The sequence below is a fragment of the Halictus rubicundus genome, chromosome 3, assembly GCF_050948215.1.
Source record: "Halictus rubicundus isolate RS-2024b chromosome 3, iyHalRubi1_principal, whole genome shotgun sequence".
Lineage (NCBI taxonomy): Eukaryota > Metazoa > Arthropoda > Insecta > Hymenoptera > Halictidae > Halictus > Halictus rubicundus.
Genome location: NC_135151.1, coordinates 6,754,119 through 6,767,803, shown reverse-complemented (window position 1 = coordinate 6,767,803; position 13,685 = coordinate 6,754,119).

Genomic DNA, 13,685 nt, shown 5'->3' with positions numbered 1-13,685 from the left:
CAATGTGCCCAACGTTTAAGAATTCCCCAACTATAACTCTGAGCGAGCAGTTAACGTTTTTCTCGGGTCGTTGGCAATTACGCGAACGTTAACTACGGCGTTAACTAAATTTCACCCCCGCTGGCAGCGCGGTGGATTAACATAAGATCGTGGCCAGCCACGGGGCGAGGAAATTGCGCGAAACCGCAATTCGCTCGTTCGCAAAGGAGACACCTGCGAAGACGAACGAGTAACCTGCGTGCCACCTTCGAGAGGGTTTCACGCGTCGACTTTATGTTCCGTGAACATAATGAACCGCCCTCGAACAACTTTTCCCCTCGGCAACCGTGCGAAAACGACCAGCTATCGTCGTTTAGCTCATTCTCTGCTTCGACTGTTGGAGAGCGTTGTCAACGAGCGATTCGCGAAGCGTTGAAACGGTTCCGAGGCGGGAAACAGTGTTGGGGGAATCCTTTGAAGACGTTTCCTCCGGACCTCTCTTCCGGATTAACACACGATCGACAGGCACGTGTCTCCTCGCTGTCAACGACAAGGTTTCGGATGCTCACTTTTTGCTTGGTGAAAATAAAAAAAGAGAAAGAGGCGGGAGCAAATTCTTCGTTGGGACACTAGAAACGTTATAGCTAGACTGCGGATCTTTATGCAAAATAAAATTTTTATACATCAATCGCTATCTACAGGAGCTGAATAAAAATTTATTTTGCTCATTAATAATTTTTATAAAAATGGTATATCGATATCGTTGAACTCCTTTAATCTTTTTACTATTTTGAATTACACCTGCTCATTTTTGTCATAAGTGCATAAAATCCGCAGTCTAGTTATACCTGTCGAGTTTAGGGGTGCATGTCCATTTTAGGGTACTTTCGAGAGTCATATTCGTGCAAAATAAAACACTCACGAATTTGAGACTAAGCCTTCAAAGATCATGTCCGACAGTCAATTTCGTAGATGTAAACAGTCGAAGTTGTAGATGTAAACATTTTCATATTGAACGATTAACCCTTTGCACCCGACTCTGAGACACCGCTAAAAATTACTATAATATAATTCAAAACAATTTCTCGCAAATGATGCCTTATAAAAATGGCATCTTTAAATCTATTGAGATTGTCCGTAATTTTCAAGACAATAGATGCTTGGACAAGGAAATTTATTCCATTATTTTCTGTAAATGAATTTTTATAATTTCAATAATTGTAAAATATAAATCCGGTCGCTTGACCGTTGTAGGTTTACTGTTAATAAATCGCTGAGCGTTCAAGCAAATACACTCGACTTCACATGGGCAAAATGAAGAATATCTACCGAAAATATTCTAGATCAGATGCAACGTTCTGATTCCGGAGTTAGTATAGTTTCGAGCGCAAAGATTTAGTCATCTTCGTATTCTATAATATCAGCCAGAAGCGACAAAATCTATCGCGTCTAATAATCTGATCCCCTTCTCTGACAGGAAATCTGCGGGATGATAAAAGAAATTTCCCCAGTTATGATGCATGCAAAGAAATCCATAAAAATGTAAATACGCACGCACCGCAGTTTGACTCGTAACGCGAGATTACATCGAGCACTTTAATATTCCAGTGACGCAATAAACGTTTTCATCATATTTCCATTTATTGCTTTTATCTCGCAGGTGTTATCTAAGTCATTCCTTCCGTGAAGGTCGCGAAGCTCTGTGATCGACGATCCTTCGTTCACCGATCTCCGATTCGCTTGGACAATTTCAATTCGTCATGATTGAGAAGAGAACTCTTTAGCGTAGATTTGAAAATTGTTTCGGCGTATTGATTTCAGATCTTGAAACAGTTCCATCGATTAGAAACCGCAGCTTCCGCTCGACGAAAATCGAAAACCCAGCCAACTTTCGCTGCAAAATCGAAAGCGCATCGTCGCGGCTAAGTGGAAACGGTGTCCACGGTTCATCAGGGTCTTCTTTCGTGTAATGGTGACCCATTACTTCCATGCTGGGGGCACGCGAACCATATGGTCCACGTGGCCGGCGATGCACGCGTTCCCGATGCCCGATCAAGCTATCGAGTTCACGAAATTTAAACTTTGCACGCGCGATCGGTTCCCCGTCCGCGCTTCGATGGCTTCATGGGAAATAACGTTCGTCCTGCGTGTCCCTGTCTCGTCCGCCCTCTTCTCTCTTTCTCTCTCTCTCTCTCTCTCTCTCTCTCTCTCTCTCTCTCTCTCTCTCTCTCTCTCTCTCTCTATTCTTCTTCTTCCGTTCCTTTTCGCCTCCCCTCGGCGAAAAACGTTCGAGCCTCCCAGGATTCCGAATTCAACGACGATTTCGAGTTCCCGCGGTCGATCGGACCGCGCGATTAGTATTCAAATGCCTCGTGATTGTCTCGCGCGATTTAATATACGCCGTGTCCTAGCCGTCAACGCATTGCAATTAGCTGGGGGTTCACCAACCCGTGGCGTTGAATATTTATGCGCGCGAGGGGTCACAACAAATACGAGTCCGGCAAAAATGTTTTCATTCGCCGCGGAAGGGAAGCCGCGATTTTGTCATTATTTTGCTAAATGTACCTCGTCTCCTTCCTGCTCTAACGCTTTCCCTGGTTTGTCGGTTGTCCGCGGATGACACCATTCTTCCGCCATCTTTGGATCTTCATTTTTGTCACAGCTGAGAAACCGAATTTCGTTAGGATTCGTAATGCAACAAATATCAATACGCCGGTAATTGTCTTAACGCTAAGCCTACTAAGTATTAAAAGATATTAAAAAAGTGTAAAACACGTGTCCAAGGATTTCGAGGAAGAGGATTTCGGGGGAAAGAGGGGGGCAGTATCAATTTTTTATTTGGCTGGCGTTTTCAAGGTCATTTGATGGTCTATTTTGTTTATCAAATGGAAACCTATATTTTTTATTATGGGATCTTATTGTACGTAAAAAGACCAACAATTTTCGTAGGATGCTTTTTTTTATCTGCGCACTAGTTTCGGAGATATGTTCGGAGCAAGGAAATGTCTTCAACAATTTGCCATAAGGGCATTTCTATAATTTCGGTAATTGTAACGTAAGACACCGGTCATTTGACTGTCGTAGATTTAGTGTGAATAATTAATGAAGCTAATGAATCGAAAGCTGCAACCGCAAGTGCAAATCGTCTGGACGTTGGAAGAAAGTTTGTTTCACACGGCGCAAATGCGTCCCAAGTGCTTTAGCAGGGCTGCGTGTCTCTTTCCGGCTCTCTGCTTCACTTTTACTTTTTTTCCTGCTCGTTTTAGTCGCATGAAATTTGTCGAATCCGACCGTTACGAGAACGGCAATCGTGCGAGGCGTTCCGTGCATTGTTCATTGTGCAACGAGCTGCACCTGCGCTTTACGATTGCTAAAAGCGGAAGAACTCCCCCGTGTACATGCTTCACCTGTGCTTTCCTGTACTCTCACACGTGCAACCGTGTCCAGTAAACATCGCGCAAATGCGTGTTCAGCCTGACACCCGTTGCGAAACGCAAATTGACTGATGGGTCCTTTCGATTTCGGACTTTTTCCCGTGGACAGTTCGTGTCACGTCTCCATCATGCAACTGCGACAAAATCGATTGTTTATACGCCACTGGAGACCCGCAACATTATAATCCCCCTTTTTAACAATTCATAGGGTACTGACTAAATTTTATTTTGCACTAGAAGGCTGACTAAACTTTTGTTTATACTATCATTGTTGATACTATCCGTGGAATTTAGCAATATCGCGAAAACAGTGAAAATATCGTTTAAATTGGCTGAAGGCGCTATTTTTTAAAAGATAAATTCATATATCGATGCCAGGTAATAACGAGTTAACGACAATGGTTAGAACAGGTTTCTTCTTTACCTTGCGTCGATACATTACCTATTACCACTAAGTCTACGCTGTTATTCTTTGGAAGCTCAATGGTGCAATGAAATCGTCAAATATTTTATATATTTTTGTATCATATCTCTGCTTATGGACCAAAAAATTAGCCTAAAGCACCGACGAGATGTTTAGAAAGACTGCCAGCCCCCGTGTTAAACTGCGAGCCTCAAAGTGGGTCCCAGGTGGGTACTGGGAGCGGTCGGTAATGGCCCCAATCACCGACGAGATATTTGCCTTCTCTGTATCGTTCCAATTTTAGTATATGTACTGCCTAAGCAAGTACAACGACGAGATATTTGCCTAAAGCCAGTACAATAAAAATAAAAAAAGAAAAAAATTCTCAATGGATATAGAGTCTTTCAGAGGGTTGGCGTTCTTGCAGGGAGATGGCGCGAACATTCGATTTTCCTGATCGAAAGAGACCGCGAAGAATTATCGAAATTGAACCTTCTTGAACCGTGCAGCCTTCGAAACATTTTCCGTAGATCAAGTTGAGCCGTAGAACGTCTATGAATCTGACAGAAAGAAAACTCGAATGAATCGTAGATCCTTTGGCAAAGATAAGGAGCTACAGCTGGAACGTCGTGCACAGTGCACAATCGCGTTCCGTTTCAAGGACCGCGGTTCGGTCGGCGATACGCTATTATCGATTGCTTTATAAAAAGATTCAAGGAGCGCCGTTCAAGAAACAATCGCACGAAACAGGCAATAATGTTCGGCTGCGTGGCGATGTCTCGCCAAGGAAAACGACGACGTGGACACGCGTCGTTTCCGCGTTTGATCGATACCGTCGGCGTCGAGTGTCTCGTCCAGGCTGTTTACGCTAACCGGATGTCCTGTTCACTGATCCTGGCTCCTGGCTGCTGGCTCCTGTACCGGCCAAATCCCCGGACAGAGAGTTGCCATGCGTGGGCAGGCTCGGGGAAATTAGGAGAACCCGGAGAGCAGGTCCGCTCGCCGGTCCCTTGCGCCGATAAATTTATCATTCCCGTCTATTTACATCCGAATCGATAATCGATGCCATGGGCGCACCTCTCGGCCGCCACCGGCGCGGCGCGCACACATAAGCGAACGCTATGCGAACGACTGGCTGTGCCTCGCGAATCCATTAGCGGGATCAAGTTCAATATGCAATCGCGAATGTTAATTGATTCTTCCAGCGAACGTTAAACGCCGCCCGAGCCCCGATTAGACGAGCTACTCGTGGCACGCACTTATTTAGGCTCAACCATTATCCTGAGCTTAGGACACGAACAAAGTCATGATTTTTAGATACTTATTACACCTTAAAACTTGTAAATTTTTTGTCCGATGGAAAGAGACCTTATTTTCGCTGTTTGTTGATTTAACCCTTGTTGTAGGGTGCTGGGTCTGTTCTGATCTAAATGTAAAGCGTTAGTACAAAGACAATGTATATAGGACTACTTGGAATTGAAAAATTAATAATCAGAGTGGTAGAAACTTTGCTTGCAATTATTACAGAGGCAGCAAAGGTGAAACGAGTCTGAGTGCTTGTAAGCTTGGTATTATACTTTGCAGGATTGTCAGTATTACGAGGGTTAATCAATTTGAGTAAAAACAAGGCCGAAGTAAGGGTAGAATTAAGTGCAATCGTGGAAATGACTTCGAACTTTACAACTACAAATGAAATACAATCTTCAGATTCAAAAGTACAAAGTACAATTCGGTGCAGCGTCATCGCAGTACTTCAAGTGCACTTCCAGTGCACATTTCCGAGGAGCGTGCAACAGTTAAATAAAACGACGGGGTTTCGAGGCAGCGTTGTTCGAAAATATAATTGAACGAAACGGTCAGCCTGCTCTCTCTCTCTCTCTCACTCTCTCTCTTTCTTTCTCTCTCCCTCTCTCCTTTTTTCTTCTGAGGACACACCGGTTCCCGTCACGGTGCCGCCAGGTGTCGTCATCCCGAGTTATCATTCGCCTCGCGCTCGCTCCTCGACCTCACGGAACATCCCCTTGCCCTTCGACCTCCGCTTTCCCTCTCGACGTCCCTCCGGCATAGTCTTCGAAGCTTTCCGCCTTCGTCGGCCTGGCAACAAAACTCGTTTGCCCTGACGCTGTCTCGCCGGACTAAACCGAAAATTTCCCTTGCGCTCTTTTTAGCCGGGATTAGCGGGGCTAAAGCGACGCGTCACGAACACCGAGATTACTGGAGCAGGCCCGGGATTCCCGAAACCGCGCTCACCCTCGTTAATGCCTCCTTGGAGAGCCTATTCTACGGACCTGTCCCCTTCCAGAATGTAAACACCCAATTGTTATCTTTCCCCTGGACAATTAACAGGATTTAGCCTGTCTCGTTTCGGAACGAAGGAACAACGGAGCAGATAGGACGTCCGAGTACAGCGATCTTCTGGCGTCATCGAGTCGGGCAGAGGCCTCGAAGATGTTCTTGCATCATCGTTCGGAATAAGAACCCTTTCCAGAAGCTGCACTCGTTGATTATTCCTCGTCCTTCCCTCGTATCAATGCAACATCATTTTTGGGGAACATGTTTACCACACATTTTTAAGCTTGTCTCGTCTCACTTTAGGTTTTCGTTCTCGAAGAAGGAACTTACAAAGAGACGTCCCCGTGGCGCACAATATTTCAGTCAGACTGGCTATGAACAAACAGAATACGCTGCGTAGGATTGTTATGCAGTTCTTCCGAGTCTTATAATGAAATTCTGCTCGAGAAATGAATGCATTCATGGCGAAAATCTGTGGCTATAATTAGAAACAGTAAAAAGATTGAAAGAATGGAATTTCTGTCAATGTAACACTTCCAACCTTCTAAGATTACTGAAGGAAGAAAGAAATTCCTAAGCAACATTTGTTTCTTGCAATTGATGAGCATAATTTTTAGTTTCCATAAAAATCCAAATCCAGTTATCAATATTTAATTCGTTGTTGGTGCGGAGAAAATCACTTCCCGGTCACCGTCGTTGGCAAGTTCCACATATTCTCGTGGAAGACCCGCAGAAAACTGGTACACGAACTTGTTTTCACGTACCAATCACGTAAAAGCTCCTCTCTCTCTCTATACCAGACGCCATTTTTTAAAGTTCCGGGGCGCTAGGACGACTATACTTCGCAGTCTCCTTGTACACGAGTCGCTATCATAATATCAATTATTCAATGCGATAGCGGATGGGTCCATAGAAAGGCTTCGGTGTGCTTTACAGAATAATCCTAACTACATCGAACTCGAACCAACTTCTCAAGAACGAATGCGCAACTTGCACGGGCTTATGGCAAACGCGGGGGTTGGTGAGTAAGGGTTCAATAGAGAAGCGATGAATAATATGTTTTCGCGCTCGGATGAGTAATGCGATCGTTGTTGGCGAAGAACGGCATGATTCAACGAGTACTGGCGCGGATGATCCATCGCGGGAGTCCTAAGCGATATTAATTAGCCCGTTTAGGAACAAGCCACGTGTTCCAGCTGTGCGAGCACTGCGTGATAGCTGGACGAAACCCAAAATCGAAATTGCTAGATGAAAGAGCTAATAATACTTCCTCGTATGAAGTACTCTATCGGAAATACCTTTTCACGCATTCAATCTTTTTGTTGAAGATCGTTTCGAAAGAATTTATGCAGACTGTGTATCCTTGTGCGAGAGAAGCAATGCACTTCTATAACAATATCAACAACGAACAATATCAATCAGTGAGAACTGTATTGTCAAGGAACAGTATCATTGGGTAACAATCGATCGAGTTCTACGAATAGACTGCGGATCCTTCTGCAAAGTTAAAATTGTCTGCATTGTTTGCAACAAATGGGAGTTAAGTAGACATTGATTTTCTTTTTTATTAGGATTAACAGGTTGAAACGAGTATGACAGTATTTTTAAATTCTTCTGCTGTTTTTCAATTTTCAGTTTCAACTACTCATTACTATCGTGAATGCATACATGAGCATATATACATTTTATGTTCGTCTCGTTACGCTTGCCGACGATTACAAATGATCAAAAATACTGATCTTTTAAAATTATTCAGGAAAGTCTTGTATCTGCAATGGTCTAGCAAACATGGACTACTTTGAACAAAAACATACCAATTCCCCCGTCGCCGGCACGGAAACGAAGGACACAAAACCATAGTTTTGTCCACCGGCTCCGGGAACCCGGTGGTTACGACAGCCTCGCATTAGGTGACGCAATATTGCGTCGAAATCCCGTCGCGTTCCACGGCAACAGTTTTCGTCCGTCTACTCGAGGAGTTCATAAACCTCGAGCGATGGCGCAACCCCGAAATGCAATGGCGTTGCACCGGAAACCACCGGTCCGCTCGACCCTTCAACCCTTCCCCCTCGCCACAACTCCCTCTCCAACAACGTTGCTTATCGTCGCCGGTTGTAAAACGACAGATAAATAGTACGCGACCGACTTCGTGATCGCGTTAGTCTCGGTCAGGCAGGGTCACCGCTTCCGCGTCTGTTCTACGTGCGAAGGTGTGCGTCGACGCCGCTCACCGATGATGTCCGACATCCGTGCACGTGGACGAGCACACGTCTCTCTTCTCTACGGAACACGCGCGCGCGCGCGCGCAACATGGGGTCGATTGTTATTCGCAATCACCCCCGTTCTTCGGCCTCGACTGCTCGGAATCAACGGTCGATCGACGGAAATCGCGAAATTGTTAACCATGCGACGGCTGCATGCGGGCTCGAGACGTGCGCGGTGCGCGAGATAGACACCTGCTACGCCCATATCGCTCCTTTGCCGCATTTTCCCAGAAACCGCGGAGTTACCTGCTGTTGCGACGAACCTTTCTGCGAAAACCTCGCAATTTTTAGAACCGTTTCCCTCGTAGATCTATCCCATTGATTGATCCTGCGGTCTGTCTTTCCGTGAACAGGTCCAGTGCCACGTCAACTCCCGTAAATGTCGCACAAGATCAAAACAACTCATTTAATAATACAAGAATGGAGATCAAAATTGAGTTTCAAGTTTGGGAAAAGGATTGGGTCGATCACGTGTGATCGAGGTGGGCCTTAGAGCGTTAAGCACGACGGTGATCGATACAAATTTTATTTATACACAACGATGCTTCGAAATCTGCTTCTCTCGCCTTGCATTTATACTGTATACCCATCTCAATGTCCGTTTTCATTTCACGTAAATATGTATCATTTAAAAAAATGAACGTCACCTCTGTTTCTAGAAAAATATTAAAAATACAAAACATTGAGATACGCTGTCATATTGCTAGTAAAATATACTAGAACTACCTCTTTTTCGGTTTCTTTCTAATGTTTACCTTTTATGAAAAATACGCTGGTACAAATTATCGCGAACACTCCGTATATATGTATAACGTTACAGATGTTACAACAATTTCATGGGGATTTGAGCTTCGCAAACACAAAGATGACGGACAAAATAATTCGCAGCTAAAACCGTACGGTCAAAAATGTCACGTTCCCCTTGGTTTCGAGGTTTCGCAACCGCAGTCCAGCCCTGTTTGCATATCCAGTAATAAAAGTCGCGCAGTATGTATCAATCTCTCTCTCTCTCTCTCTCTCTTTCTCGAGGAAATTGATAAGGTCCGTTTCCGTTCGAAGTCGGCGGCCCGGTAGATTGCCAGGCGACGCAAATCCGACGGAAGAATCCGGCGCGGCGGAATCGCATCGGTTTTATCCGTAATAAAATTATATGCTGCGCCCGGTAACGCGATTAACCCGGTATCGATCTGGCCGGGAGAGTGTCCATCAAGAGTGTGCGTCAAGAGTGTCCGGAGCCTCTCGTGTCTTCGGCCTGGAGACACATGAGAGAAATGGGTCGATCGCCGGATCCACGACTGGACCTTTTTCTTTCTATCTCGCGTCGAAAAAAACACGTCGCTTAGTCATTGGTCCCACGTCATTGTGACCGGTTCAGTGACCTCTTCGTTGCCTATAGAGGATGCAGGGAAACAAATTGTTATCAATTGATGCAATAATTTGTCGTTGGTCTCATGCTTCGCTATCACTCAACCTATCCGACTTCTTGAAGCTCCTTTAACACTAGTTTTACGGTGCACTGAAAGTGGCTATTTTGCATTACTTTATGAAAATAACGACAATGTGGCTGTACAAATTTTCAGCCTTTTCTTTCATAATATATACGCAAAGAAATCAATTTCTTGAGTAATTCCTTACAGATGCATCTTTACAATCTCAGTGATCGTAAATTAAAAATATTAAAGCCTGTCAAAATGACGAGTCCCGTGAACCTAGTGTTAAAGAGAGGCAAGCTGGAACCGCAAATTGTTCCATGAAGAATCGCACTGGAAGCTCTGTGTCAGTTATAAGAAGTCGTAAAAATGTCTTCCGATGGTGTTTGATACATTTCTGCAGTCAAATAGAATACTAACGGCACTCTTATATTTAAATCATTGGCGACGATCTTGGATCTAGTTGAGTCACATCTAGACTGCGGATTTTTATGCAAAATCAAAATTTCCTGCATCAATTGCACGAAATAAGCGTTAAATACGAATGTCTTTCTTCTTTTAATAGTTTTAACAAGTTGGAAGTGGTACATTAACATTTAAATTGCACTCGTTTTTTTTCACAATTCCATAAAATCCCTAGTCTAGTTATATCAATATATACGTTAATTCCTGTAAGATGTTTTATTATTTATTGTCTTTTGTGGTTGGTCCTGCATTATTAAAACTGTGACTGGTTGTGTGTCGCACTTATTTTCCCAGATCGTGTGTCATGCAATTACTAAAACTGTAAAGATGTTCACGTAGGAAATTCTTCACAATTGTATGTAATTGTATTGTTAAACGCAGTGTCAACGGCAGACTACTTTAACAGGCCGACGATTTCCGCCTCGAGGGACGATCGAGAGTCGATTCTAATCGGATCTATCGCGATCAGCAGGAAAACATCGCGGAACGGTGGCACCGCGACGTCCGACGTCTCGAAACGTCGCGTCGCGTCTCGTCTCGTCGTTCGGCTCAATCGGATTTCGTGTCTCGCCTCATTCTCCTGAGGGACCGACGTTAATCTCGATACGAACGAAACTTCTATTTACGTAGCGGAGAACCTCCTATATATTTTTCCTCCCCAGTGTCGCCGCAGCTTTAAGCCACACACGATACTCTCTGGGCCGAGGCGACAACGACGACGACGACGACGACGACGACGAGAACCTTCCCCTTCGAATTTTCGACGTTTCCAGTACTTTTCCGCAAGGCCGGAAGCCACGGATCTCACGTCCTAGAGGCTCATCGAGACAGACGGGTGGCTAATCGAAATTAGATCGCTGCTTGGACTATACCGCCCGCCAACGTTGGACGAAATTACCGGCGCTGTCGAGACCGTCCTCGTAATTTAACGGAGCTTCGATTTCCGATGGTTCTGAATATTTTCGGTCGCGTTTGATCCCGTTGAAAAGGAAATGGGCAAAGATGGTTCTGTGGGCAGTCGTTTGAATCTGCTACAAGCGGGAGCAACGAGGCCACGCCCACTCGGGACATTCTACATAAATAGAGTTCAAAATAGACACTCTATTACTGTAAAATGTCAAGATTACGGAACTGTGAGACGGATACGAATCTGATTCCGGTAAAAGCAGGAGTAATGTGACCACGCCCACTCGCATGGTATTCTACACAAACAGGAAGCAAAATAGTAAGCCTACTACTGTAAGATATAGAGATTGAAAGATCGTGAAGCAGGCATGGGTCTGGATTACTCCGTTCAAATTGAGAGCAATACAGCCACGCCCACTCTAACACTCTACGTAAATAGATAGACGAACATACTTTACCACTGCGAGGGATAGAAATCATAAGATGCTTCACGACAAGCATGGAAAGAGACTGTTTCGTAGAACACTGCTCTGGCTCTGTTCGGAGTGCGAGCAACTGAGCCACGCCCACTCGAGACACTCTACATAGGAAACAACCAAAGTAGATAGCCTTCTATGAAACATAGAAACGTGAGCAATCATGCAATATCTGAAGACAGTCAGGGTGCCACTCAGATTCCATTGAGGTACACGGTCATTCTATATATAATGGCACTCTACAAGGCAAGACAAACTAAGCCACGCCCGTTTAGGACGCTACCCAGAGAAGAATGAAAGCAGACTATTTTCTGTTGTCAAATACAGAAACGTAAGAGCTCACGAAATGATCTAAGGCAGTCAAAGGCAGAGATCGTCAAGTAGAACACTGTCCTCGCTCTTTCTAAAGTGAAAGTAACTAACTAAGCCACGCCCACTCGAGTCACTCTACACATAGAAGAATCACAATAGACACTATTCTATCGTGAAATACAGAAACACCAGTGACCACGACATACTCCAAGACAATTAAACACAGAGATTGCCTTATGGGACACTATCCCGGCTCTTTTAAATCGTGAGCAACGAAGCCACGCCCACTCAAGCTCCTCTCCACGGAGAAGGAGAACAAAGTAGCCAGCCGCCTATGCTCAGCTCTACAGAATACGAAAGATCGAGGATCTCTCCTCCCTCAGACGTCCTTAGCTGAAAAGCGTTGGCCCCGGGGGCAGCCTGAGAGTGCTCCCAGAGCAAAGAGAGCTCGTCGCCCATGCCTGAATCGGAGAACGAGCTGCCACACGTTTCCGAGTGAAACAAAGCGTCCTCCGACTGGTAAAATCGATGGTCCCCCATTTCAGGGGCAACTAGACCGTTGTCGAAGCGGTCGATCGATAGTCCCCCATTCCGACTACCAGCGTGTTCTTCAAGATCACGGCAAACCGCTCGAGGTAACGAACGTCGAACGGCAACATAGCGAACAATGATGCAAAATAGTTTCTCCGAATGAGAAAAAAATCGGACAATACTCGTGGCAATAAAAGGCAACACGATAAACGAATAGAGAGATAAAATAACGAAAGTATCCCCGATCGTTTCGGAAATTCTGGTGCAATAAAGAGTTGGCATCGTGGGGCAGAGGGGTTTTACCTGCGGCGAAAAGGAAATCGAAACTTACGGTCACGAAGGGATTAACCTATTGATAGCCTCGGCGAGCTGGGGGCAAGAGAATCAGAGAGAGAGAGAGAGAGAGAGAGAGAGAGAGAGAGAGAGAGAGAGAGAGAGAGAGAGAGAGAGAGAGAGAGAGAGAGAGAGAGAGAGAGAGAGAGAGAGAGAGAGAGAGAGAGAGGAGAGGAACGGTTAACCTCTCCTCGTCCAGGCAAGTACACTCGAAGCGCCACGCCGCGCGGTTTCACTAGAAAGCCGTAAACACGAAAGATTTTCCACGGCTGTCGCGGTTTGTCCGACGCAAGATTCGACGGGTTTCGGTATTCCCCGGCGATTTTTCTCCCGGTCGCTCTCGCGCTTCTCGTCCTCACTCGAGATTCTTTTCTCGGTGAACGGTCCAGGGCCACCGCTCGAGAGGCGAACCTTCGAGCAAAACGACTTTCAGAGCCCGCAGTAATGTACTTTCACATTTGCAAGACCGAGGCATTGAATCGTTGGAAACTCGTTTCGTATTGCGAGGAGGAAAAGGAACGGTAGGCGGACGTCGAGGGAAGAGAGAACGCTGTTAACGCGCAGAGAGAGAGAGAGAGAGAGAGAGAGAGAGAGAGAGAGAGAGAGAGAGAGAGAGAGAAAGAGAGAGTAGGAGAACCGCCTTCGACGGGAGCGATTTTTCGCAACGGTGCACCCGGCTCGCGGGGGCTCGCGAAAATCATAGCCCGCCGATTCGCCGCTCGTTTCGTGACAGAACCGATCGTCGACGGTGGTCTACTCGCAGTGGATCGTCGTTGACGAATTTTCGCCGGGCCGCTCGATTCGTTACGTGACGAAACTAAACAAGCTCGTCGGCGTTGATCTTTCGCTGTGGATCATCG